Source organism: Phacochoerus africanus, chromosome 7 (genome assembly GCF_016906955.1).
Source record: "Phacochoerus africanus isolate WHEZ1 chromosome 7, ROS_Pafr_v1, whole genome shotgun sequence".
Taxonomy (NCBI): Eukaryota; Metazoa; Chordata; class Mammalia; order Artiodactyla; family Suidae; genus Phacochoerus; species Phacochoerus africanus.
In genome coordinates, this window is record NC_062550.1 from 19201624 (window position 1) to 19227712 (window position 26089).

The 26089-nt window shown below is 49.9% G+C and overlaps 1 protein-coding gene across 2 annotated transcripts in view; it reads right to left on the reverse strand.

Moving 5' to 3' along the window:
* Window positions 1-12102, reverse strand: part of GALNT6 (polypeptide N-acetylgalactosaminyltransferase 6) — a 38701-nt gene extending 26599 nt beyond the window's left edge. The window contains exons 1-2 of one of the 2 annotated variants that reach the window (XM_047786653.1): window positions 12020-12102; window positions 4313-4435 (exon numbers count right to left, since the gene is read on the reverse strand). The gene's annotated coding sequence lies outside the window, so the exon portion shown is untranslated. Of the gene's footprint in view, window positions 1-4312; window positions 4539-12019 lie in introns of those variants that run through there. The other variant, XM_047786652.1, reaches the window with a different exon arrangement.
* Window positions 12103-26089: the final 13987 nt, after the last annotated feature.

Genomic DNA, 26089 nt, shown 5'->3' on the forward strand with positions numbered 1-26089 from the left:
CTACAGCACGAGGGTAAGGCTGAGCGAAAAAAAGCAAGCTGCAGAAAGAGATCTCCAGTGTGAGTCCATTTATAGAAAATTTAAAACAACATAAAAGTAAATGCGTTGATGAATATGTGGTAGAGCTGCATATGAAGAAAACTAAAGAGGCGTTCCCACAGTGGCACAGTGGGTTAAGAATCTGACTGTAGCAGCTCAGGTCACTGTGGAGGCGCAGGTTTGATCCCTGGCCTGGTGCGGTGGGTTAAAAGATTTGGCGTTGCTGCAGCTTTGGCTTGGATTCAGTCTCCAGCCTGAGAACTTCCAGATGCCAAGGGTGTGACTTTAAAAAAAAACAAAAACAAAAAAACTAAAACTAAACAAAGAGTGAAACTGGAGTTCCCATTGTGGCTCAGTGGGTTATGAACCCAACTAATATCCATGAGGATGTAGGTCTGATCCCTGGCCTCACTCAGTGGGTTACGCATCTGGTGTTGCCATAAGCTGCAGTGTAGATTGCAGATGCGGCTCAGATCCCATGTTGCTGTGGCTGTGGTGTAGGCTGACAGCTACAGCTCCAATTCGACCCATAGCCTGGGAACTTCCATGTGCCACAGGTGCAGACCTAAAAAAAGCAAACAAAACAAAACAAAACAAAAAAACCCCAACAATAACAATAATAAAACAACAACAGGAGTTCCCGTCGTGGCGCAGTGGTTAACGAATCCGACTAGGAACCATGAGGTTGCGGGTTCGGTCCCTGCCCTTGCTCAGTGGGTTAATGATCCGGTGTTGCTGTGAGCTGTGGTGTAGGTTGCAGACGCAGCTCGGATCCCGCGTTGCTGTGGCTCTGGCATAGGCCAGTGGCTACGGCTTCGATTCGACCCCTAGCCTGGGAACCTCCATATGCCGTGGGAGCGGCCCAAAGAAATAGCAAAACAACAACAACAACAACAGTGAAACCAAAGTTTCTGAAGAGAGAGGAAAGGCATGGGAATAGAGGCACACAGGGGACTTCAATGAAGCCTTTTTTTTTTTTTTTTTTTAAGCAGATGGTGGCTGCTAGTGGTTCTGCTTTTTTTTTTTTTTGTCTTTTTAGGGCCTCACTTGCAGCATATAGAGGTTCCCAGGCTAGGGATCAAATAGGAACTACAGCTGCAGGTCTACACCACAGCCACAGCAATGCCGGATCCCAGCTGCGTCTGCGACCTACACCAGGCTCGCGGCAACACTGGATCCTTAACCCACTGAGCAAGGCCAGGGATGGAACCCACAGCTTCTTGGATACTAGTCAGATTCGTTAACCACTGAGCCACGATGGCAACTCCGGTTCTGCTGTTCTTTACATCCGATGCATATTCTATAAAAATTCTTCTGTATCTCCTCATATTTAACAAAAAAATCTTTTTTAAAAAATCTAAGATTCTAAGGAGAGTGTCTTTCAGGCGGGACTGCACTGAGGTATGCCAAAGCAACTATCCCACGGCCACGGTTCCATGGCTCAGAGGAAGAGAGAGGGTGCAACACTTTCTGTGGACAGCTGTGCGAGGGTAAGGTTCAGGGCGTAAGCAGCAGATGTGGGTAGCAACAGATCTGGGCACAAATTCTGGATCTGCCACTTCTAAAAATAATAGCACCTACTTCCCAGGGTTGTTGGTTATAAGGATTAAGTTCAATGAAATAATTCACGGGAAAATCTCAGCAGTCTGTGTGTAAAGTAAGCACCCCAAAGTGTTATAGTCTTAAGTCATTTGCCCACGGATCACACAGCTGCTGTGTGACCCGTGGGCAAATGACTTAATCTCTCTAAGCCTCAACTTCCTCATCTATAAAGCGGAGGTAACTCATACCTAACCCACAGGGTTGTGGTGAGGATTAAATCCGAAATAATATATGTAAAATACTCGGCCAAGTGTCTGGCACACACCGAGCCCTCAATAACGGGTATCAATTATTTCTATTATTTTCATTAACAAATCCCTGCTCAGTTTCCCAGCAGTTTTCTCGGGCACCTGGTCCCTGGCCAAAGCCACACTCATTACCCTGTCTTACTTAAAAGTAATTCCGGGTGAGCTATCAGTGCTGTCATTCAAACACACAAGCTCCTGTCTAGGAGGACGCCTGGTGGTTGAAGCCACTTGGATCTGGGGAACATGTGGCTGTCATGATGTCAAGACGGGGGCAGGTGTCACTTTGGGCTGGGGGAGACAGGTGGTTTTCTTTTAAATCAGATTCAGCCGCGGTAGCAACAAAATCCAATCAAATGAAATCTTTCTAAGAGTCTGTTTTATATTAGATGTTGTCTGGGAGATGGGAAAGGGATTTGTTCATTCTGTCAGTACCTGGTTTATGTCAGGGAATCTGTCAGATGGAGGAGATAAAGACACGAGGAAGCGCAGCCTTCAAGGAATGTACAGTCAATCGGGGGAGTGAGATTCTTTTATTTTTTGCCTGTACCCATAGCAAATGAAAGTTCCCCGGCCAGGGATTGAACCTGCGACCCAAGCTGCTGCAGTGACACCACCAGATCCTTAACCTGCTGCGCCACAAGGGAACTCTAGGCAGATTTTAAACAGAGATCACCCAGTGAGAAGACAGCACGAGGAAAGTCACCATTGGGGCTTGAGGGAGAGAGGGTGCAGTAAACTTTGAGGGTTGAAGGATGACATTTGCAAAGTCCCTGAGGGAATAAGTTTGGGCTGAGCACCAAGCCACAGGGAGGAGGAAGAGGAGGAGGCTGGAGAGGCAACTGAAACCACGTCATCATGGCAAGACATTTGCCCTTGACCTGAGGTATGGGGAGAAATAAGGGATTAGTGGGAGCCCAGCATTACAGGAAGAGTAGCAGGACAGCTGGTGGAGGGTATCCAGGAGATGGACCTGACTGGCAGCTGGATGGCTGGTTAAGAAGAGCTTGGGGGTCTGAGCCATGACAGCAGCAGTGCCGACGAGGAGAGAGGGTGTGGTGGCAGCAAAACTCCCTTGGGGGACGGGGTGGACAATTCATCCCAGCTGGGACATAGAGGGACACAGAGAGGTGTAGGACCATCCCTTTCCTGGTGGGATTTTAATTTTGGCTGCATCCCTGGCATTCAGAAAGTTCCTGGGCCAGGGATCAAATCACCACCACAGCAGTGACAATGCAAGATCCTTAACCCACTGAGCCACCAGGGAACTCCCCCCATGGGACTTTTTTTTTTTTTCTCCTTTTAAGGTCACACCTGCATATGGAATATGGAAGCCTCTGGGCTAGGGGTTGAAGTGGAGCTGCAACTGCCAACCTATGCCACAGCCACAGCGATCTGAGGCACATCTGCAACCTATGCTGCAGTGTGTGGCCTCCCTTAACCCACTGAGGGAGGCCACGGATCGAACCTGCATCCTCATGGATTACTAGTCAGGTTCTTAACCTGCTGAGCCACGACAGGAACTCCCTATATTGGGCTCTATATCCACTGAGCCACAATAGGAACTCCGGGATTTTTAAATCTAGTTGGAGAACAAGAACTGGTAACACCAGGTCTGGAGAGCACTCATCCAGCTAGGGCAGAGAAGCAGGAAAAAGATCTTTTGCTGAATACCTTTTTTGCATGTTGAACGCTGACTACATTACTTATTCAAACATCAATCAAATTCGAACTCGATAATGGCACAGACAAGGTGAGAAAGGCAGAGTTCCCTGTGAGGCTAAAGAAGGCTTCAAGGAGGAAATGGGGATTCAGTGTAGAGGTGGTTTCCTGATCCAGGGGTTGAGCTGTGCTGGGCGGGCACAAAGGGTTCTGCCCGACCCTGACACCTCATCAGTTCCGTGACTGCCTCTGCTAAGCACGGAGGGCGACAGAACGGGGTAGTGTCTGCCACGCAGGTGTGGAGCCATCCTGCAGGGCGCATCTTCCCTGAACTCTGTCTACCTTCCAACTCCCGCAAGAAGGAGGGAGCACAGTTAGAAACAAAGGCGTGGTACAGGCAGACCTCAGAGACATTGTGGGTTTGGTTTCAGACCACGGCAATAAAGCAAGTGACACAATTTTTTTTGGTTGTTTCTTTGGGGGTTTCCCAGTGCATGTAAAAGTTATGGTTACACGATGCTATAGTCTATTAAGTATGCCATAGCATTATGTAAAAAGCCAAACAAAACAATGTGCATACTTAATTTAAAAATAAAGCTGTTGGAAAAATGTCAGCAATAGACGTGCTCCACACAAGGTTGCCGCAAACCTTCAATTCGTAAAAAACCTCACAATATCTGTGAAGGGAAATGAAGCAAAGCTCGATAAACAAAGTATACCTATAAAGCTTAGTTACCAGCTGCTGCCCAGTGCTTAAGACTCACCTCCTCGGGGAAGGCCTCTCAGATTGACTCACTCAGAATCACCCAGATCACTCCAACTCCCTCTTCCTGGCATTGCCTTGTGGTTCCTTGCAGCGTGGTTCGCCTTTATTCCTTTTCTTCCTCCTGAAGAGAGACTTAGGGTTAAAGTGAGCCCTTCCCAGGCATCTGCTCTCTCGATCCAACCTGGCTGTCTAAGGCTTTCTCTCTGGTGCCTGCAGTTCCTCAAGGTACTAACCACATCCTGAAATGAAACGAGACACCTGTGATTACCCTTGGCAGTAAGGGACTCTGGTTTGGTTTGTTTGCTCAGCATGAGGGCAATGGGAAAGAGTCCCTTGGAAGGGACACATAATTCGATGGGAGCCAGAAGACTTTGGGTTTAAGGCTGTCTGCTTTCTGCGTAGGAGACGATTCCCAGAAGTGTAGCTGGCGAGGTTGGGGAGGTCACCAGCCTTGGGGAAGAAACAGCCCCTCTTGCAAGAGATCTTTGGTCAAAAGTAGGGCTTCACAGGATCCTCTGCCTTGTCGATTCTTCAGCTTTGGGCTGGTCACCAGGGTCACTGGCAAGCATGGCCACTACCCTCATCCACTCAGTCCCCTCCCGATGCAGCTGTGCGATCGTTTCCCACCGTCTTTCCTCCAGCCACCCTTGGGATTGCAACGCATCAGACCATCTTGGTTTTAGTACTGAGAAGACGCCAGAAATCCTCTTATTCTTGGGAAGATTTCCTATACAGAGCCAACTGGACCTGTTTTCCTGGCCTCACCATTAAGATCACAAATGTACCATCTCTCACAGGTAGAAGGGAACTGAGGTGTCACCCAGTTCAATGTCTATCAAGCCACTGACTGCAACTCATTGTAGGATTGTGACATAAATTTAAAGTGTTGCAAATCAGCATGACAGAAAATTCTTTAAAAGTTCAGATTAGAGGAGTTCCCACTGTGGTACAGTGGGTTAAAGGTCCTGTATTGCCTCTGCAGCGGCTTGGATTCAATCCCTGGCTGGGGAAGTGGGGAACTTCCATGTGCTGTGGGTGTGGCCAAAAAAAAAAAGAAAGAAAAAAAAAGAGAAAGAAAATACCAAAGTGCATCACATGTAATTTGGGTAAGCACTGTTTTGTTAAAATTTCTTTTTGGTTATTATACATACATATATAGAGTATACCAAAAGTCCTAGTGCAGTTTTAAGCTTTAATAACTTTAGAAATATACATGCTATGGATTTACAAAGAACATCATTTGAAAGTTTCAAATTTCTTTCACCTTATTTTTATGAATTTTGAATATATTTTTATTCAAAAATTTTGTTTGCCTCTGTCCATTGGAGATGATAAACATTTCCTGGTAGAAAATTAAAATGAGAGATTTGTTATTCAAAATTCACAAAGGTAAAAGAAATTAAAATTATTACATTTTCACATGATGTTTTTTGGTTCATTTGTAGAATTCAGACCTCTTATGTGCTTACAATGTAAAACTTCCCGAAGACTTGTGGGATACCCCGTGACAGGTAAGTGGGTATTAAGTTCCTTATAAAATGTCTTCCTTACTTTGGTCCAGTCAAAAAGCCAGTGACACAGTCCAATCCCTCCATTTCACATCCCCGCCTCCTCCAGGAAGCCTTCCCAGATTTCTAGTGGAATTCATCTCTTCCCGTTTTACCCTCTGGGCAAACTATACTTCTACTCTGGCCTTATCACAGTCTGCCCTCTCTCACACCTTCATGAACTTCTGGATCAGAGAGGATGGGTTGTTTTTAACCTTTTTATCGGCTGCTAAGTCCAGCAAAAGTTTTGTATGTAGCAGGTATTCCATAAACTCTGGCTAAACGAGATGAAGCCGGAGGGGTTAACATGACCTGTTTACATCGCAAGGGTGAGTACTGGCTTGGCTAAATGATGTTTGTTGTTGTTTGTTTCTTGGCTGCGCTCTAGGCGCTCTAGGCGTATAGAAGTTCCCAGGCCAGGGATCAAACCCACACCACAGCTTCAACCTGGGCTGTAGCAGTGACAACACTGAATCCTTAACCCTGCTGAGGCACCAGGGAACTCCAGTCAATGACGTTTTGAATGCACTTATGCCAATATGTGAATTACATGATATTTGGTTGTCACATACTGGTGTGCCACTTAGGCTAGGTCTGCCTTTGAGTCCAGTTCTCTCATTCGACAGTGAGGCCAGAGTGGCTAGGTGACCTCTTTAGTGTCACACAGCTCACGGCTGCTGGGTATGTCAGATGCCCATTTCCCAACTCCCAGGCCAGTGCTCTGTGCTCTTTCCTCCCCCTTGGAAGTCACCTGGGAAGTTTGGGGACTGGGTCTGGCTCTGCTGATTCTGGGGCAGGGCTGTTTTCCAGAATGTCTCAACTCTATGGGTAGAGGCTCCCTCCTACCTCTACCCCTCCCCCTTCCCCTCCCCTCCCCCACTGCTGGCGCTTGTCCTCCTCCAACTCCCACCCAGGGAATAGAAATGCTTTAAAGATGCCGCAAATGAAAGTCCCAGGCAAAGTTTCAGCTTTTGTGAATGCCAGGGGCAGCCACCCAGAACACACCCTTGCTGGCCAGGTGGCCTCTTTGTAACAAAGTTTCTTTCTATTTATCAAGGGAGCTGCTCACCTCCTGCAGACGTGGCGGCCAGGAAGTTAGCCGTCAACGCCACCAACAGGGATGTTTGCTCAAGTTAGTCAGACTACCAATTATAGGTTTCTTCGAAAAAGTGAGGACTGCCCCCACTTTCACTCAGCTCAGGTGTATGGAGGAGCTGGACACCGTGTTGGGGAGGGGACAGGTCAATTTCAAGCTGCTGGTTTGGAGGGAGGGAGCCAAGAGGGCGTTTTGGACAAGTGATTCTCGCTTGCTTCCTGGCAAGCACTTTCTGGCTCTCAAACCCAGCATGCATTTCACTTCCTCTGTTCTATGCTGCGAACCAAACAGCAAATCATCTCCTCTGAACCCCTCCTCCCATCCCTGACCCTGATTACAGAATGCTGGGAGGTTTTCACTTTCCCCGTAATTACACCTTCAAGACACTTCAGCTTTCCCCTAAGACTAAAGCTGCAGGACGTGGCTTATTTTCCCAGAAAGACTCACTGAAAGTTATTTCAGTAGCTAGTCTATCAAGTTTTCTCCCCAGTGAATCTAGGTTCATGTTTTGTTTGCGTAGCATTTTAAGCTTTAGTTACCCCAATACTGATTTCCCATGGAAAAACCCAACCCAACTTTTTGCTCACACTGTAGACCTAGAAGGTGCTCAGTAAATATTTGTTGATTTATTCCAAGTTTGTAATAGTCACTGAAAATCAAAATAATATATGACCAAGAAGGAAATTCAACACCTCACACTTTTTTTTTTTTTGGCTAGAGGACCTCCAGACCCTGCCAGGTGGGGCTGGGATGTACAACTATCTCAAATTGAGCCTTTTTTTTTGTCTTTAGGGCCATACTTGTGGTATATAGAGATTCCCAGGCTAGGGTGGAATCGGAGCTATAGCTGCCGGCCTACGCCACAGCCACAGCCACGCCAGATCCAAGCCGCATCTGTGACCTACACCACAGCTCACGGCAATGCTGGATCGTTAACCCACAGAGCAAGGGATAGAACCTGCGTCCTCATGGATACTAATTGGGTTCGTTAACCACTGCGCCATGATGGCAACTCCTCAAATTGATCCTTGAGAGGCCTGGGAAGCCTGCCTGAAGGAGGACCCCAAGTGCACAGGAACTGGGATTCCGTAATTACCTAGGAACTCCGGTGACAATTAGGCAGGGTTTGCGAGAAGGCAAAAAAAGGAACTTGCATTGAGTCTCATCATCCGTGGATGGGCAGGGGGAAGAGAACGGATGTGGCATTTAACCAGAGGGCCATCTTAAAGGCTTGCACTGGTCTCCAGACTGGGGTGGGGGGAAGGTGACGGCAGAGGACAGAACTGAAGTCTTCCCTTCTCTCCCCACCCCCCAGTGTGCCCCTGGCTGTAGGATACTCCCCTGGGCCACCGGATACTCAAAGTGCCACACCCGGCACTCAGGGTCTGTGCCCTGCCCCCCAAGCTCGCCAGCCTTTCCAATTTCCCCATTGCTGCCAATAGCATCGAAACCCTTGAAACCACTCCCGCCCCTGCTCTACTCCTGGGTGCGGGGTTTTTAAAGTGTTTTCAATGTTTTGGCTGCACTCCGTGCCCACTCCCAAGTCCTGCTGATTCATTCTTTGCCACTTGGGTCCTCCTCTTCCTCTCCACCCTCAAAACCCATCATCTGAGGCTCTTATCATGCCCAACATCTGGAGGATCAGCAGACACTGCCTGCCAGCCTTCTCTGCCTGAGGCCTCTCTCTCCCTTTCACAATCAGAAGAGCCATGTTCATATTCCCTTGGCGCCATTTTTTTGTCTTTTTTTTTTTTTTTTTTTAGTGCTGTGGCATACACAGGTTCCCACGCTAAGGGTCAAATTGGAGCTGCAGCTGTGGCCTAGGCCACAGCCACACCAGATCCGAACCACATCTGCAACCTTTGCTGCATCTTGTGGCAACACTGGATCGTTAACCCACTGAGCGAGGCTAGGGATGGAACCCACATCCTCATGGATACCGGTTGGGTTCTTAACCCACTGAGCCACAATGGGAACTCCATCTAGATTCTTTCTTCGTCCCAATCCTTAAATCCTGGTGCCCAATCTTCTGCCTCTAGAATGCTTTTCCCAACCATTTACATAGGTTTCTTCTTTTTTTGTCTTTTTTGGGCCGCACGCACTGGCACATGGAGGTTCCCAGGCTAGGGGTTGAATCGGAGCTGCAGCTGCCGGCCTACGTCACAGCCACAGCCACGCCGGATCCTTAATGCACTGTGTAAGGCCAGGGATCGAACCCGCCACCTCATGGTTCCTAGTTGGATTTGTTTCTGCTGCACCATGACAGGAACTCCCACATAGGCTTCTAATCTCTGCAGCATCCCTCAGTCCTGAGGTATTTGGTTATGTTATTCCACTGCCCTGGACTGTCTGTTCTTTGTTTTCTGTTATATGCAAAGCTGAGGGGGAGGATTGGGTTTCTTCCTTTCTTCAAATCTCTACATCGGGCTCAGGACCAGGTTGCATGGGGGACAGGAGAATAACCTGACCTCCCAGGGCTCTCAGGTGCCACAAAAGAGTCTTCTGACAGCCCTTTCTCTCCCCAGACTGGGCCCATCCTTGTTCACTGGACAAGCCTTTTATACAGCACAATTACAGCATTGAGCTTGACACAGAGACAGGCACTGCCCTGCACTTGACCTCGCATTTATTCAAACCCTCACTCTCATTCCCTTTCTCAAATGAGAAAGGACGTTTTAGGCTCTCCCAGGGAGGGGTGGAGGGCTGTATGATGAGCTGAGGTCACCCAAATCTTTGGCACAGTCCCTGGGTCCCTCTGGTACACAGACACCCACTTTTATCCTCAGCTTCACGTCCAGGGCTGGAGATGTCAGAACATGTCTGTGGAGCCAGGGGAAGTTCAGGGAAATAGCACCACCATTTTATTTTATTTTTTTTTATCCTCTTTTTTAGGGCCATGCTCGTGGCATACGGCTAGGGGTCAAATCAGAGCTGTAGCCTCTGGCCTACACCACAGCCACAGCAACGTAGGATCTGAGCTGCATCTGAGACCTCCACCACAGCTCATGGCAATGCCAGATCCTTAACCCACTGAGTGGGGCCAACAATTGAACATGGGTCCTCACAGATGCTAGTCAGATTTGTTTCCACTGAGCCACGATAGGAACTCCTACCACCACCATTTTAAATATCACTACGTACCCTGTCAGGTCAAGAAACAGTTCTCTCTTCCACTTCATACATAAGAAAACTGAAGCAGAGGGAGGTTCAGTAACCTGACCAAGGTCACATAGCTCGGAAGTGGCAGAGGCAGAATTTGCTCCCAGGCCCATCTCTCCAAAGCCCAATGCCTTAACCATGGCACCATGATGCCTTGCATCTGGCTGGTGCCTGGAGCTATGCCAAAGCATGTTCATATTCACCTTCTCATTTGCTCCCCACCCAGGGAGTGTTTATGTGATTTGGCAAAGGTTAGACAGCTACATTAGTAACAGAGCTGAGTCAGCTCTCTTGTCTCCCTGACACCTACTGCCTCGGCCCTAGGGGTAGCTGCCCCTCTGGTTCCTGATTTCTGTTCTAGGCCACGGCTACAGGGGCTAAGCCTGTGGTCATATCTCTTGTTCGTGGGCTGAGATGAACCTGGGCTCGTAACTGAACTTGGGCTGAGATGTTTCTGATCTCAGAGGGCATCTGACTTGTATCAGGGCTTCCCCTTTTCAGGCCTGGGTTCTTCCATGCTGCTGCGGATAGGAGTCAGCTGTTCTGCTAACTGTGGGCAGTGACTGCCAAGGATGAGGCCATCTCGGGCAGCCCAGTATCCTTCATGGTTCCACTAGCTCCAGATGACCTCTTCCTTTTGACAGGCCTGCCCTGCTTACTGCCCCAGTGCCCCTGATGATAATTTTTTCTTGTCGCCTCTAATGCCTAATGGCATTGTTAAGGTACAGGAGCCAGGGAAGTACGGGCAATGATACTGGCATCTGCTGGAGAAATGGAACCAAGGTATGCTTCAAACCCCTCACCTTAGCTGGTACTATTCATCACATGCATTTGCCCGTCTCTTCCTTTTCACCCCTCCTGTGATGGGCAGGGACAAGCTCATCTGTCGGAGAGGAGACGAGGGAGTGGATGGTGCACACACATCTCTGGCAAAATGAGCACAGCCTTGGGTTCTTTGGTGTGTCCAGTCATTAACCTTATCAGTATCTGCAAACTGCGTTTGTGGGTCTGGAGATGCACTAAGAGCCCAACATTAAAACCCTCCCTGGGAATGTTGCAATAGCTGGTTGGCTAATCGAGGGGTCTGTTCTAAGCTTTGCTGGCAAATTGACACCCCTCCTCCACTCCCATGCGCAAAGGAGAGCCCTGTCCCGCCCTCGGGGATGTCTGGCTCTGGGCGCAAGTAACAAACTGTTTCTCCTTTCGGTTAGCCTGGGGTTCGGAACAAGTGACAGGAAATCAGGAAGTTGGTGACAGTCACAGTCATGAATACTCAGCAGACTCCCTCCCCACCGTACCATGTACACAGCTCCCACCCCTCAAAGGCCCCAGCCCCCAGAGGGAGGACACTGAGAACCTTACTTCCCACCAAGGAGGCTTCTGGCCGCTTGGAGCTTCTGCTCAGGAGCAAGTGGCGCTGGCAGGAGGGAACCCCTCTGAAAGATTTTCTGCTGCGGAGCACAGGGGGTGGCTCAACGTAGGGAGAAGGGGACAGAAGGACCGTGGGGGCATGGGTGGGTGAAGGGCGGAGGCTGTGGAGTCCTGGAGGGAGTGCTATGGCCCGTCCCTCTCCCATCCTTCCTCTCCAAGTCCCAGAGACCTGAGCTTTTCTTTTTCCTCCTTTAAGGAAGGCGCAAAGGTGGCGGGGTCCTACGGAGGGAGGAGCCAGAGGCCACCACGACCGACGGACCAGTCCGGTCCTGCCCCTTTATTTTACTATGGGGGATGGTGAGGAAGAAGAGGAGGAGTAGGAGGTCGGCGGAGGGGGGCGGTGGGGAGCAACGACTTGGTAGACGCCAGCTCGAGGTGGCGGGAAGTCGCGAGACGCAGGAGAGCTCTGGGTTCCAAGGCCGGGGAGGGGCTCGGGGGCCTGTGAGGGTCGCGGGCTGCTTCTGCCGCTTACCTGTGGCGCCCAGGCAGAGCCGCAGCGGCGCCGGCGTGCAGCTCGCAGGTTTCCAGACGGGATGTCCTGGAGGGCGGGGTCGGGGCGGGCCCTGCACAGCCGCTGGAGCGCGTCCTCCCGCCCCTCCCGCGCCAGGTGCCCGCCGCCCGGCGCCACGCCCCGCGCGCCGCTGCGCTCAGCGGAACGGCCCGCTGCTCCCCGGCCGCCCCCGGCCCCTGCACCCCGCCCGCTGCGCTGCTGGGAGTCCGGCTGCTCCAGCTCCTCCGGATCTCAGTAAACCCCGGGGTGCAGTCTCCGCGGCCAAGGCTTTCAGCGCCGATAAAGATCGGAGGGTCCGAACCACCCCCAAGACTCCAGGCAGTAGCCCGGGCGCCGCCGGCGGAAGCGGCGTGTGCAGGGAACCGCAGCGCGCGGCCGGAGTGCTCAGAGCCGGGGGCCAGAGAAACAACGCCGGCCAGAGAGGCGCCCCGGGGCTCCGTGCTAGATTTGCTTCTAGTAGGCGGGGTGGTCTTGGGCAAATGACTTCTCCCCTCCACCCAACAATCAGAGCACTGTGCGGCCAAGAACAATGCCAAGGGCTTCATGTGTCAGCTTTCAGGCAAACCCAGCCCCAGCGAATACCTATGATTGTTGTCCGGAATATACGTGGGAGGCGGCTGATCACACACCTGGAGGGTGCTACTCAAAGTGTGGTTCCCGACATGCAGCATCAGCATCAACTGAAAGTTGTTAGAAATGTGGATTCTTGGGCCCCACCCCAGACTTAAATAATTTGAACTCTGGAGACGGGGCCCAGCAATTTGTAGTGTTAAAAGCCCTCCAGGTGATTCGAGTGCACGCTCAGCTTTGAGAACCATTGAACGAGTAGTGGCAGGGCTGGAATTAGAATCCAAGTAAATTCAGTTCCTAAACCCACGCTCTGAATCATCCCGCGGAGCCTCGGGCTGCTCACCGATTCACTCCAGCTCTAAGGTTCTATGATGTACTGTTTTGGGTCCTTGTTTCAGTAATACAGAAGGACCACCCCAAAAAGCAGATAATTCGGAATTCCTTGGTAGAAAGCTTGACCACTAATTCTGTTTTTCTTCTGTTTTGATATTTACATGAACTTGTATGCCTCGGACCGTGAGATCTGGGAACAGGGATGTGGGTGGGTAGCTCTGAGCAAGAAAGTGGTTACGACATCAACTGGGAAGGGCAGGGGAAGCCACTGGGGGTTAACAGTTGGATGGGGAGAAGTGATCTTGTTTTCTAATCTGTACTCCACGGTAGGATTGAGCTATTTAGAAGGAGGCCAGAGCTTTTCCAGTGATGGACCCTGAAGAGAGGAGGCCAGTGGAGCGTGGAGAAGATCTTGCCCAGATACACTAGATTAGGAAGCCAGCGAAGGGTGGACTTTCCCAAAGGAGTCGAAAAGTGAGGCGTGTTCATGTTCCCCTGTCGCCTAACACCAAGTCGCCCCCCTCCCCCTCTCCCACCGACCCCCTTTCACATGAGACTGCGGTTTCCATTCCTAAAGAGAGACTTTCTCCAGTTTGCCTTCATCATCCATTTTGGTCCCTTTACAGACCTTTGGGGCTCATTCTAACCCCCACTGCTCCCATTGCCACCGTTGCCTCTTGCCTGGTTCAATAGCTATCTTTCTCAGAATAAGGGCCTTTCCTATTGAAGACGGTGGGATGCTCCCCCTCATTTCTCTCTTTCTGGGGGCTCCCCATTCCTATGCGGGTCTGACCCTATGGTTTTTGCTTCACCCTTCCTCTAACTCTGCTCTGTGACCCTCAGGGGCTGTGCGATCCTAACCTGCCCCTTGAGCCTTAGTCAAGACCCAACCCGACCTGAGGGTGATGGGCTAGACTGGACTCAGAGCCTCCGTTCTCCCCCAGGACAGGGTCATGACCACTCAGCCCATCTGGAGTTCCTGAGAGGGTAATGCCTAAGGAAACAAATGACTCATCCAGTTTTGCTTCAGCTGACTCTGACTTTAAACGTGACTTTGAGTCCTCAGAACAATTAGCTGCCTAATTTGGAGGCGCCTCTAGTCCACAGGATGTGTGACCCCACCCCTAACGCGTCATGCACTGAGCTGTTCTCTCCCTGTCCTCCGCTCCAGGAAGATCTGGAGGTGAGCCACGCAGAATGGTGACTGTGTGGCAGTCTGCTTTAAAAGAAAAAAAAAAAAAGTTTTCTTTCATTGAAAACATTCTGAAAGCACCTGGTTTAAAAAAAAAAAATCCAGGCACTAAAAAAAGGTAGACAGTAGAAGACACATTTCCTGTACTCCACTCCTGAAATCATCTCTGCCTGCTCAGACTTCCCTTCGTGAAGCTCTTTGGCAGGCCAGGCCTGGATTCCTCACTCCTTGGGAAATCCTGAGTATTTTTTTTTTCTTTATCCCTCAGAATCTTATTCTTATCTCTTGGCCATTTTAGATTCTGTTTTGGGGTGTTCTGAAGTTTCGATTTTCACAGCAGTGTGCTTCAGGGGTCCCCCCCCCATAAGGCAGGAAGTGTGGTGGAAGCAAGTCAGATAAGAACAGCTCTGTGAGGCTATTTTTTTGGTGTTTGTGTGTCTTTTTTTAGGGCCGCACCCGTGGCATATGGAGGTTCCCAGGCTAGGGGTCCAATTGGAGCTGTAGCTGCCAGAGCCACGGCAACATGACCTGTGCCACAGCTCACGGCAACGCCGGATCCTTAACCCGCTGAGCAAGGCCAGGGATCGAACCCGCGTCCTCATGGATGCTAGTTGGGTTCTTTGACTGCTGAGCCATAATGGGAACTCCATCTATGGGCATCAGCCTTGGCCCTTAGCGAGTCTCTTCCCTCTCACACATGGTCCCTGGTGAGGAGATCCTCCCCACCCCCACCCCACCTCCCTACCAGGAGGAGGTGCTGCCTCCATTCAAGAGGAAAAAGAGGGAGTTCCCATCCTGGCTCAGCGGAAAGGAATCCGACTAGGACCGTGAGGTTGCGGGTTCGATCCCTGGCCTCGCTCAGTGGGTTAAGGATCCAGCGTTGCCATGAGCTGTGGTGTGGGTCACAGACATGACTTGGATCTGGCATGGCTGTGGCTCTGGTGTAGGCCAGCAGCCACAGCTCTGATTCTACCCCTAGCCTGGGAACCTCCATATGCCGCAGGTGAGGCCCTAAAAAAGGACAAAAGACAAAAAAAGGAAAAGGAGCTTCCAGGAGCTTGGCAGGAAGGTCGGGAGGGAGGGCAGGCAAGACTGTACCCCTCCCCCACCCTGTGCGGGTGGCTGACCAGCAGAAGGAACCTAACTCGTCCCTTGAACTTTACCTTTAAGTCTCCATTTCTTATCTGAAAGGACTAATGCTGCCTTGGGGTGGTTGTGCAGCTGGGGTGGATAAGTGATATGAAAATGTGGCCTTCTGTTCTCTGGTTACATCCATTTACCTCTTTTCTCCCCTAATTTCCCCTTCCTCTTTCTCATCTCGTTCCTGTGCTCTGAAGAGAAACAATCAAAGCAAGAAATGTTTTAGAAACCCAAGCAGAGCCCGTCCAAGTTCTGCTGCAATCACTCATGCATGACAGCTCACTCTCCTCTGGGGGCTTCGATTTCCTCATCCATGAAAAGGCGGAATAATACTATAATTATTTTGGCTGCACCTGCAGCATGTGGACGTTCCCAAGGCCAGGGGTCAAACTGGCACCACAGCAGCGACCCTGAGCCACAGCAGTGACAAATCCTGATCCTTAACCCACCAGGCCACCAGGGAACTCTGGTGTGATGTTATTTTTCTTGTCACATTGTTAGAGTAAATAAGTAAATGTTTACCCCAGTGTCTGGTATACAATAAGCGCTCAATAAATGACAGGGTGGTAGTCGATATCATTAGCTGTTTTCCTTCTTCCCTTCCTACCTTTACCATGTGTTAGCCTCAGTGCTAAATATTGGGCAGGACCAGAGACACAAAGGTAAGTCACTTCTTTCTCCTTAGGACACCCTTAATCTGGGGAGGGAGGTAGATAAATGTAAAAAGGACTGTGACAGGGCAGAGCCAGGACTCTAAAGCGAGCCAAGTGCTTTGGGCACAAAATGGATGGGGCACCCAAAAACCCATATGCCGCAGGTGCAGCCCTAAATTAAACCCAAACACCATCAAAATTAATGTAAAAAATTTATGACAAAATATCAACAATGTAAATTAAAGAGTAAAGACTAGTGCTCTGCTGAGCCATGTTGCAACCCAAGGTAAAAGGAAAAATATGCACCCTGTGTCCATATTTTTCTGTATTTTTAAATGCTTTTTCAAAATAGCATATAAAAGCAGTTAAAAAAAAACATTGAAAAGTTGAAGGTATTGTAAAACTCACAATATTATTTTATTTTATTATTTAGTTATTTATTTGATTTTTAGGGCCACTCCCGTGGCATATGAAAGTTCCCAGGCTAGGGGGTCAAATCCAAGCTGTAGCTGCCGGGCCTACACCATAGCCATAGCAACGCCAGATCCAAGCTGTGTCTGCAACCGACACCGAAGCTCGAAGCAAGGCCAGGTCCTTAACTCACTGAGCAAGGCCAGGGATTGAACCTGCATCCTTATGGATGCTGGTTGTGTTCGTTACCACTGAGGCACAACAGGAACTCCTAGTTTTGATGTACTGAAAGTAACTCCTTCCCCCCAGAAGTAGGGAGGGGTGTGTGTGTGTGTGTGTGTGGTGTGTGTGCGTGCATGTGAGTGTGTGTGCGTGCGTGCGTGTGTGTGTGTGTGTGTGTGTGTGTGTGTGTGTGTGTGTGTGATAATGACCCTGGAAGGCACTAGGGGACCAATGAAGGTAGTCAGCTAGGCTACAGGAAAGTGAGATGTTATCTGTCCTTTTGTGGTAGGAGGGTTTAAAGGAGAAATGCTGACCCCCTTGAGGTGAATCAGGGAAGGGAAAATGGTCTGTGTGGGGAGGGTCCAGGAGGCACCTTGCTGCTGGGAGGTGGCTGTGACGGTCAGTTTTATGCATCAACCTGACTAGGCTGCGATGCCCAGTTGTTTGTTTAAACACTAGATGTTGGCATGAAGGTATCTGTGTATGCCACTAATGTCTTCTTTAATGATGTTTATAACTACATGACATCAAAGCAGACAACCCTCCATGATGGGAGTGGGCTTCATCCAATCAGCTGAAGGTCTTAAGCCTCGGGGAAGAATCAGTTCGGCCTCATAGAAGCGCTGCCTGAGTTTCCAGCCCACTGGCCTGCCCTAAGGATGTCGGACTTGGTGGCCCCCACAGTTGTGTGAGCCAGTTCTTTAAAATAAATCTCTTGGAGCTCCCATCATGGCGCAGAGGAAATGAATTCGACTAGGAACCATGAGGTGGCGGGTTTGATCCCTGGCCTCGCTCAGCGGGTTAAGGATCTGGCATTGCCGTGAGCTGTGGTGTAGGTTGCAGATGTGGCTCGGATCTGGTGTTGCTGTGGCTGTGGCGTAGGCCAGTGGCTATAGCCTAGATTAGACCCCTAGGCTGGAACCTCTATATGCCACGGGTGCGGCCCTAAGAAAGCAAAAAACAAAATAAAACAAATCTCTTTTCTCTCTCTTTCTATGTATAACTTGTTCTTTTTCTCTAGCGAGCTCTGACACTGATACAGTGGCCCTGCATGAGGTATGACCATGAACATGGCAAGTACTCACCGTGGCTCCACTAGAAAATACAGCTCGTATTTTCTATAAAAAAAAAAAAAAGCTATGCACATTGAACCTTCAGAAACAAAGGTAACTGGATCTCAATCTGACAAAAATATAGTAATAAACTCTCTACCAGAGCAAACTCTCCCCCTGCTAACAACAAAACCTCTGCTATCTATCCCTAAACAATAGGAGAGGAGGTTCTTGTCTTCTTAGACATTTGGAAAAAAAAAATACATTTCATCCTAGAAGGTTGAAATCTATCTGAAAGCATTGGCATGTTGTTTTAATATGGTGGTTTGTGTGTGTGTGTGTGTGTGTGTGTGTGTGTGTGTGTGTTTTAGGGCCACACCTGCGGCACATGGAAGTTCCCAGGCCAGGAGTTGAAATCAGAGCTACAGTCACAGCAACACAGGATCCGAGCCGTGTCTGCTATCTACACCACAGCTCATGGCAACTCGGGATCTGTAATCCACTGAGCGAGGCCAGGGATCGAATCTGTGTCCTCATGGATACTAGTCAGATTCGTTTCCGCTGAGCCGTGATGGGAGCTCCCACAATGGAATCTTATTCATTTACTTTCAAGAGGTAACATGTGCATGTGGCCTGACCATCAAAAGTCCACAGGTACAGTGAACTACTCTTCTCCTGTCACCTAGTTTTCCTCCCAGGGCAGGGGGGCAGCCAGCCATTGTTACCAATTTCTTTGGATTCTTTCTAGAAAAGTAGCCCTGAAGAGTCACTCTGATTTGAACAAGTACCTTAGATAGTACCTTTTTTTCCATTATATTATCTGACATGGTTAAAGTTATTTTATTTTATTTATTTATTTTTTTGTCTTTTTGCCATTTCTTGGGCCGCTCCCCCGAGGCATATGGAGGTTCCCAGGCTAAGGGTCTAATTGGAGCTGTAGCCGCCGGCCTACACCACAGCCACAGCAACTCGGGATCCGAGCTGCGTCTGTGACCTACACCACAGCTCACGGCAACGCCGGATCATTAACTCACTGAGCAAGGCCAGGGACCAAACCCGCAACCTCATGGTTCCTAGTCGGATTCGTTAACCACTGCGCCACGATGGGAACTCCCTAAAGTTATTTTAAAAGCAGTCAACTTAGAGAGCTCTCTTTGTGGCTCTGACAGTTGCCCGGTGGAACCCTCTTGGGTGTTCTGGGTGGGCAGACAGAACAACAGCATATGATATTGGGAAAGTGAAAATGGCTTTGGAGTGAGACCTGGGTTGAATCCCTGGCTTTGTCTGATTTTAAATCCAGCCTTTACAACATGTTGGCCCTCTCCAAAGTCACCACCACCTAAGTACAAAGTGGCGGGTACGTACCCAGGCGTGGTGGGTCTGAGTCGGGGGCAGAGGTCGCACAGAGCCAGGGGCTGCTCATCTGCCCTCTCCTGGGTTTGTTCTTGCCTGGATCTGCGGGTAGATCCACAGAGCTTTGATCTCAGAGATGTCTAAACACCCAGCGATCGGGAGGAGAGACTGAGGGGGAATCCTAACCTGGAACGACCTTCTCTTTCTCCGTGAATGGAATGTGAGTTATGTTTGCTGAGCGCAGATTAAAATAGACTTGACTGTTTGAAATCATGGATTTATAGCTCTTTAAAGAGCTGCTGATTATCAGCAAGGTCTGCAAACCCACCCCACCCTCAATGTAGTAGAGGGAAAGAAACAGCCTGGCACAGGGAGGGGGGCCGTTTTCTCAGAGGAGACTCGCTGCCAGACAGGGAGTGGGTGGTACTTGGTGAGGAGTGGTGCCAAGACACATCTTGGTTAGCGAGGCAAAAAACATTCTTACTTGTCCATGGAATCTTATCCACTTGAAAGGATGACCCAGAAGCATCTCCAGGACCTCGGATCTCTTTGACCACTCTATGGCAAAGATGACTGGATGCGGATTATCTCGTTATTTATATCACCTCATTCTTTTCTGGCAGGACCTTAGAGGAGCCTGAATGGATGCCTTCATATCTCGCACGGCCAGGAAAAGACAGACCTGAGTGGGAGCCTTGATATAAGCATTTTCCCTCAGACTTCAGTACGATGGGACAGCCTTATATTGTCACAAGAAGGGGTGAGCTCAAATTTTGAAAAGATCTTGGCTTTGCCTATTAATTATCAAGTTCTAAAATATCCTATGATAAGCGGTTTACAGAAAACTCTGCCAGGCTTGCCAAACCACCGAGTGTCTGAACTGGTACAAAACAAGGATGCCTCAAGAAGGGCGAAGCCCTGCCATGGGGAGCTGGAGACAGATTTTTAGGACCTGATGGTCTCCTGTAATGTGTTATCCTATCCTGGCATTCAGGACTCTGATGAGTCCATAGGTGCTGAACTTGAAGGCTATTGTGGTCAGGGTATTTGACCTCTTGGCATTTTGGGTCCCTTGGCCATTAATCTAAGCTCAATATGGTGATCTCTTTGCAAGTGCTGGACAAAGAATGGTGTCTGCTGGGGACCTTCAATTTTTTCATTCCTTTGAATGAAACAGATGCTAGACTAAGACAGCCCCTCGAAAGCCTATCTGAGAACAAAGCCCACACAGTGAGAGGGTGGAGCAGGGTGGATTCAGTTTGGGTCACACTGACACTGTTGAGCGGGAGCTTCTACTGCCCATACGGTCCATCCCACCCTGGCATCTGTCTTGTGAGATAACTCAGTGGGCTCTTCTGGAGCCAAAGGAAGGATAGGGGGCACCAGCCCAAAGGGACCGAGATGTCCTCTAAGGGCATTCAGATTTTGCTTAGAGTGTGCAAAAACTCAAGTTTTCTACAGCACCTGGAACACAACAGTGGAAACAATCCTACCTGGGGAGCCAGAGAACCCAGAGCCAATTTGACCCTCATCTTTTAACGGAGGAAGCTGTATCTGAAGGGAGCCTTAGCCCTTGCCCCCAGGAGCAGCTCTGCTGAGACCTCAAAGCAGAAGGAAACCTTGGGGCTGGGGCTCATGCACTTCTTGCCTTTGGGATTGGAGATTTGGAGCCTAAGGCACATTCTGGAGGTGCCAGGTCACCTCACTCTTCCTTCACAGGATTATCCCCGCAGCCAGATGCTGTGGGGGGGCATATCTCAGTATATAGGCTGAGAGGCTTGATAGAAATCCCCCCAATCAAAGGAAAGACTTGGAGAGAGTGATGGCATGGGGCCTCTCAGTCCCTGGCAGTTCTGTAATGTAGGCAAATTACTCAACCTCAGTTAAGTTATTCAACCTCAGTTTTCTTTCTCTCTCACTCTCTTTTCTTTCTTTTTTAGGGCCACCCCTGCGGCATATGGAAGTTCCTAGCATGGTTCCTAGGCTAGGGGTAAAATCAGAGCTGCAGGTGCCAGCCTACGCCACAGCCACAGCAATGCCGGGTCTGAGCGGCGTCTGCAACCTACACCACAGCTTGAGGCAACGCTGGATCCTTAACCCACTGAGCGAAACTGCATCCTCATGGACACTATGTCAGGTTCTTAATCTGCTGAGCCACAACAGGAACTCTAGTTTTCTCTTTTTTAAAAAAGGTATTGAAGTGGATCTGTTGTGGAATTTGATGAGATAATGTATGTAAATCATTGGCAATGTGCTCAGAATATAATACATGGCTTTCTTGGGGGTGTGCCCAGAACCCCACCTGAAAGCTTTCCTTACTCCTTTTCAGAGTCTGGGCAGGAGTCTCACTGTTGATAAGCTTGGCTGAATGTGGAGTTTGATCTGGGTTTAAGTCTGAGGAAGAATGCCCACTTGGATCCTGCTCCAAGTTCTTCTTCTTTTTTTTTTGCTTTTTAGGGCTGCACCTGTGGCATATGGAGGTTCCCAGGCTACGGGTGGAATCGGAGCTGTAGCTGCCAGCCCATGCCACAGCCACAGCAACGCCAGATCCGAGCCGTGTCTGTGACCTACACCAAAGCTCACAGCAACACAGATCCTAATCCACTGAGCAGGGCCAGGGATTGAACTCTAGATACTTAGTCGGGTTTGTTATTGCTGAGCCACAGTGGGAACTCCTGAAGTTCTTTGATTTTGGTTTCCTCCCTAAGCAGCTGAAAGCAGCGCAAGGGATAGAAATGAGACAGGGTATATCCAAGTGGCTGGTAGCCACTCCCTGTGGCCTCTTGTGTCAATTCCCAGGGAATCGTCTCTCCCCAGAGGTTGTGACATTGACAGCCCGTGGGGAGGAAGGCATCTGCCAGACCAGAGAAGGGCAGGACTGCAGGTTGGCTGCCTCTGTACCCCTACCACAGCACACCCAGAAACAACAAAAATACCAGAAGGCCATCATTCTGTTATTCAAGACACATTAACCCGGGTCGAAAGTCCAAGCCGTGAAATTCTTTCTGGACCAGCCTTGGAGCCGTTTCTCTCCCCTTCTCTGTTTCTGGGCCACAGGTAGGCGGTTGTCAGCCCATAAAGGGTTGTGAGCAGGCCCCCTTCCTCTGGGCAGATGCAGACCTGTGTTAAGGCAGAATAACTCAGGGAGTCAGTGCAGGAGCAGCGGCTTCCATGCATTCTTTGGTATGGCTATCAATTGACATTTGTGGCTTAAGGGCTCCAGGTAGTAACATCCCCACCGACCTTGTTTACTGTAGGGAGCGTACCTACGCCCAGATGGACATTAATCTCTAACCCTCTGTGACTCAGGCTACCAGAAGAGAAGGGCAAAGAAACCACGAGACTTCCGGAATATTTCCACCCCTAAGACTCCTATCGGACAAGGACTGATATAGGTAACTGGGCAAGGCCAAGGGGAGAAAACCACACCTTTCTGGACCCCACATTGGTAACCCCCCATTTTTAAGGGATTAAAAACTCCAATAGGACAATAGAGAGGGGGACTCTTCTTCCCCCTCCCAGCTGTCCTGGGAGCTGTTTGCTTTCCTGTAATAAAGACTTTGCTTGCTTGCTGCCTGTATGTTCGCAAAGTTCATCTTTGGCTCCGTGAACAAGAACCCAGATTCCGGGAGCATCTTTCCAGCATCAGTGTCAGGGTCCTGCTGGGCAAGCTAAGTGTGCGTGGGGTGCACGCTGGACAGCTACCAGTGTCGGCCTTGGAGTGCCTGTTTCTGCCCTGGGCCTGCCTCAGTGATCTCGTCTCAGAGCCAAAGGAAGGAGGCTTCAGAGTTCCTGTTGTGGCGCAGTAGTTAACGAATCCGACTAGGAACCATGAGGTTGCGGGTTCGGTCCCTGCCCTTGCTCAGTGGGTTAACGATCCGGCGTTGCCATGAGCTGTGGTGTAGGTTGCAGACGTGGCTCGGATCCTGCATTGCTGTGGTTCTGGCGTAGGCTGGTGGCTACAGCTCCGATTCAACCCCTAGCCTGGGAACCTCCATATGCCGCTGGAGCAGCCCAAAGAAATAGCAAAAGGACAAAAAAAAAAAAAAAGGAAGGAGGCTTCAGTCAGGGGGAAACCAGACTTAGGGTCACACTCTCGGATTCGTCCTGCTTAGCTGCTGTTGCTGTTTGCTGTCAGAGCAGACCCAGATCTGATGGGAGGAGCTGCACGGAGAAGACTGATGACCGGCCTGGAAGGGGGTTGCCTGTTGCACATGAACCTGTCAGGCTGTGAGAGTGACTCCTGAGCAAATGCCGGAGAGACTGGGGAGCTTGACTACATATGGGGACAGGTGGAGATTGCGGCAGGGCTGGTCAGGTGTAAAGGACCTGCTTTCTTCATTGTCTAGTATGTCTTCAAGGAACTACCTTCCTTCAATTCTTCGTCCATGAAGGTCAGATGAAGGCCACCTCACTCCCCAGCACCAAGGGTGGACGCGGGATATGTATGTATACGTATGTTGATCCTATGGGCACCCAGCCTTTGGCCACTGTGACTGGTTTAGGGTTTGGCACATTACCCAAGCCAGGCTACTCAGAGCCTTCCCTAATCTCTTTTCTGGAACTAGCTAAAATAAGACAAAAAAATGACTTTTCCCCCAGCTCCACACTCTGATCCCTCACCCCCAATGACCACTGATGGAGGAGCTCTCATTGTGGCTCAGCAGTAACGAACCTGATTAGTATCCATGAGGATGCAGGTTCGATCCCTGGCCTCGCTCAGTGGGTTAAGGATCAGGCATTGCCGTGAACTGTGGTGTAGGTCACTGATGTGGCTCGGTTCTGGTGTTGCTGTGGCTGTGACATAGGGCAGCAGCTGCAGCTCCGATTTGACCCCTAGCCTGAGCTCTTCCATATGCTGCAGGTACAGCCCTATCAAAACAAAAACAAGGAGTTCCCGTCGTGGCGCAGTGGTTAACGAATCTGACTAGGAACCATGAGGTTGCGGGTTCGGTCCCTGCCCTTGCTCAGTGGGTTAAGGATCCGGTGTTGCCGTGAGCTGTGGTGTAGGTTGCAGACGCGGCTCGGATCCCGCGTTGCTGTGGCTCTGGCGTAGGCCGGTGGCTACAGCTCCAATTCGACCCCTAGCCTGGGAACCTCCATATGCCGCAGAAGCGGCCCAAAGAAATGGCAAAAAGACAAAAAATAAATAAATAAATAAATAAACCCAGGCCTGGCAGAGAGGAAGCAGGGAGGTACTCCTAAGAAAAGCTTAGGACATGACACTTCTGACTTGCCAAGGAGCAGAGAAAGAGAGCTGAGCAGTCACTCAGAGTGTTGTGGGGGAAGGGTAGAATTACTGGAGCGGGAGGGAAGGATGAGCCATCTTTCTGGACTTCATCCTGTGAGATGCCCTTGAACCAGACAATTTCCCAGGTAGGACTTGGAGACAAGGGAGATGGAAGCCTTCTTCTGCCTGGGAGATGTCCCCAAGACTAGGGAGGGGAGGCTGCTGCAGGGGCAGTTGGAGAGATTGCCATGTCTCCACCCAGTTACAACCTCGGGTTCATGCTTAGCCATGTCCCCCGTGTTCACTTTGAAGATTGTACCAAATCCCCCAGTGGGGTCTTCCCTGTTGCATATATTTTTTTATTTTTTATTTTTTTGTCTTTTTGCCTTTTTCAGGGCCGCCCTCGCGGTATATGGAGATTCCCAGGCTAGGGGTCCAATCGGAGCTGTAGCCACTGGCCTACGCCAGAGCCACAGCAACGCGGGATCCGAGCCGCCTCTGCAACCTACACCACAGCTCACGGCAACGCCGGATCATTAACCCACTGAGCAAGGGCAGGGACCGAACCCACCACCTCATGGTTCCTAGTTGGATTCGTTAACCACTGCGCCATGACGGGAACTCCTTCCCTGTTGCATATAAAGAATGCTGCTGTAGGGAGTTCCTGTTGCGGCTCAGCAGGTTACAAACCTGACTAGTATCAATGAAGTCTTGGGTTTGATCCCTGAATTCACTCGGTGGGTCAAGGATCTGGCATTGCCATGAGCTTTGGTGTAGGTTGTAGATGTGGCTTGGATCTGGCATTGCTGTGGCTGTGCTGTAGGGCAGCAGCTACAGCTCCGATTCCACCCCTAGCCTGGGAACCTCCACATGCTGCAGGTGTGGTTCTAAAAAAAAAAAAAAAAAAAAAAAAAAGAATGCTTCTGCAACCCATCTCTGGCCGTGAGCTGTGGTGTAGGTTGCCAGAAGTAGAGCTTGTTGGATCAAAGCCTATGAACGTCATTAAGATGTTTTGTTTCGTTTTTGTTTTTTTCATTGTTTTGGCTGCACCCATGGCATTTGGAAATTCCCAGGCCAGGGAATGAACCTGTGCCACAGCCATGACAATGCCAGATCCTTCACCTGCTGAGCCACCACCAGGGAACTCCAAGATTTTTTATTCTTATTCCAGGAGGCACTATTATCCCATTACTAGAAAGGAGCTGTAAAAAACCCTCACCCTTGTCAGCAAGGAGAGGGCTGATGGCCAAATAACTAATGTAAGAGGTGACCTGTTTTTCAGAAAAACAGGGCCATGTCACAAGATCTATAATAAATTGAATGAAGACCATAAAATGTGGTGTGGTTGCCGCAGATCCCATGGCATTAAAGAAATTGGACTGCCTGGTTCTCTGGAGACGAAAGGGTCAGAAAGTACCAGAAAGATGTAATGGGGTTATCAGGGTGCTTCCTTGAAAGTAGAAAGTGTGGGGGCAGCTGCTGAAGTTGCATTAACTGAAAGCGACTTTTGTGTAAATGGGGTTAGGACCCGGGGAGGCAAAGAACACAGCTTGCTCTCTCAGGGAGCTCTTTGTTTAATGAAAGAGCCGACCAGCTACAAATCAAATGATCCCAGGAGAGAGATTTTTGTCCTGGTGTAAGTAAGATGGTCCTAACATTCTACCCGCAGTTGGAAGGGTAAAAGCACGAGACCTTCGAGAAAGCCCTAGCGCATTGCTGGCGTGGGTGCGGGGCTAAGCCCGAGGGGGTCAGAGATGAGAGCGCTCCTTCCCCGTGTGTAAGGAGCTCCCGGTCTACGGAACCAATCCTCTAGCGTGGGATGAGAGCCGTAATGGAGAAACGTGTGCAGAAGGGCTGGGATGGTGCAGAGGAGGG